Source organism: Plectropomus leopardus, unplaced genomic scaffold (assembly GCF_008729295.1).
Source record: "Plectropomus leopardus isolate mb unplaced genomic scaffold, YSFRI_Pleo_2.0 unplaced_scaffold23159, whole genome shotgun sequence".
Classification (NCBI taxonomy): domain Eukaryota; kingdom Metazoa; phylum Chordata; class Actinopteri; order Perciformes; family Serranidae; genus Plectropomus; species Plectropomus leopardus.
The window spans coordinates 1-2,394 of NW_024625113.1; the positions used below are offsets into that span (position 1 = coordinate 1).

Sequence of the window (2,394 nt, forward strand, 5' to 3'; positions counted from 1 at the left end):
ATGGATTAATAAAAAGGTTTCTTTCCACTGCCCAAACATTCACTTCTGCCTGCCATATTTATGCATTTATGACATCAACTCGGCAAATCGTGTTATGAAATAACGTTATCAATGTTAGTATACCAGCCTGGCATGCTTTATAGTTAAAAGTTTGCTTACTTGCTACAGCTAATAGATCCATACTGTATGCTAACGTGCAACTACTTACAATGAAATACATACATTTTTACTGTCAACTGACACTGTTTCCATGCTTTCCGACATTTCTGCTGCTCTGAAAAGTCACGCAAACAGACCGTTTGACATGAATTTATCTGTCATCTGCATTTGCAGTTTTTTCTGTTTTCACTCGTGTGATCTCTTAAAACTCTTTATCTGACCTCTTATCTGCTTATCCTTGACTTGTTAACGTTCAACCAGAACAAATGTCGACTAAACATCTTAAAGGGTTTTTTTTATGTGGATTCTGTAATGTGAGTCTAAACTGGCAGCTCTGTTCTGATAAAATTCATCCACAGCACTGACCATAGATATCAAAGTGACTGAGATAAATCAGCCTTTTCATTTTGTTTATTCTGTTTTTTTACCATTTGACATTCTCTCTCCTTGATAGTATCTGGAGCTGCGCTTCAACAAGACGGTTCGCATATGTGGGACTGTGACCTTCATCTTTCAGATGGTATCTATGTTTGCGTCATTCTGTTTTTGTACATTAGAGTCACGGCGGTCTTATGCCAACACTTGCAGGAATCAGCGATTTAATTGGTAGTAATTTTCATCTAATCACCGCCACCCTCAGCATATTGTCACCTACATAGATACTTAGTGAAGTCATTAAAAAGAAAATGATGTAAAATTATTTCATTGCAGTTTCAGCTGAGGTAGTCAAACATTAAGTGAGAGAAGCAATAACAGTTTTATGCTACCCAATTAAAAAAAAAAACCAATCAATTTGGCGTTGCCCTCTAACTCTTTAGTTGCTAAAGGCATCACTAGTTATTTGATAAGAAATCGGGAACATGTTTGAGATTGAGAAATACATTTTTAGAAAGAACAGATAAAAGAATGCATTCATTGGCCAATTATATGACAGCCTGACTGAAACTTTGGCCCTGGAAATGCCACACTGACCCTGTTTAGTTTCCCTTATGCTTTGTGTTTCCGATATTTTCTCCAATAAAACCATTAGCAGTGTTCAGTAACATCATGAATTGATGACATGAATAATATGTATATGAGTGGGGGTTGTGGGGTTGTATGCGGTCCATAGTCAGTGTATTACATACAGCAGATGTTGGTCGGCGCGGCCCCAGTTTGGAGAAAGGCAGAAATCAGTGTCTGACAATATTGTGAAACTGAAAATATTCTAAACTTTAACAAATACTGATTTTATTGGTGGCTAGAATGTGTTTTTTTGCTGACCCCTCCACAGCAGTACATTGATTAGCTTCAGTGTCATAACTCCTGCCTGCTTCTCCAAAACTAGGAGCACGTCGACTGACACTAACTGTATGTAAAACACTGACAATAAATAAGTACATTATACAACCCCACTTCAGAAGATCTGTCCCTGTAGACTATCCAAAGGTCAGTTTGATCTATCCAACCAAATCGCTGTTTTTCCCTAAATGCATTTTCTAAAAATGCTGACTCACAGGATGTTTTACAGTTAAGCAGATATAATGTGACACGTGCGAGTCAGCTAGTTTCAAAACATGACCTGAGATCAGCCCAGTCTTTATTCTTCTTTTTCTTATTCTCTTCCTCTGCAGGTCATTTATATGGGGGTGGTCCTGTATGCCCCAGCCTTGGCACTCAATGCAGGTAAGAGAAGCTTTTTCTGTTTTCATGTTTGACCACAGGGATTTTCACACTGTTTTGCACAAACAAACAAAAAAACTCCCCAAAGTTACTGTTGGAATTAAATACTGCACATGTTGTAGTTATGTGATGTTAGCCTGGATAAGTGAGTAATCTGTGTGCAGCGTTTGGTCATGCTCGCTCTGTTTACTTGCAGTGACAGGTTTTGACCTGTGGGGGGCAGTGCTGGCCATGGGCTTGGTGTGCACTCTCTATACTGCTCTGGTGAGTCTTTCCAGTGTCAACTTCAGAAATGACGATTGACAAAATATTTGTAGACAAACTAGAAGTTTGTTTTTATACAACAGAAGCGAAATAAAAGCTAAATAAAGATCAACTTTTTTTTACACAAGAAGTAAAACTAAACACAGGTTACATACATATTGTGTATATTGTATATAGTCTTTTTTTGTCATTCTTAGTTATGTATACCTCTGTTGTTTATTGAAGCATTGTACACATATTTATAATTTTATATTTTTAACTTACATACTAGTTTTATACATTGTATTGTATTTAAGGCAAAGTTTTAGA

At 37.0% G+C, this 2,394-nt stretch overlaps 1 long non-coding RNA gene across 1 annotated transcript; it reads left to right on the top strand.

The window, feature by feature from the left end:
- Positions 1–611: 611 nt before the first annotated feature.
- Positions 612–2,086, top strand: LOC121966116. Its single transcript, XR_006107559.1, has 3 exons — positions 612–679; positions 1,773–1,824; positions 2,018–2,086. It is a non-coding gene; the product is annotated as an uncharacterized LOC121966116 (long non-coding RNA).
- The last annotated feature ends 308 nt before the right edge of the window (positions 2,087–2,394 follow it).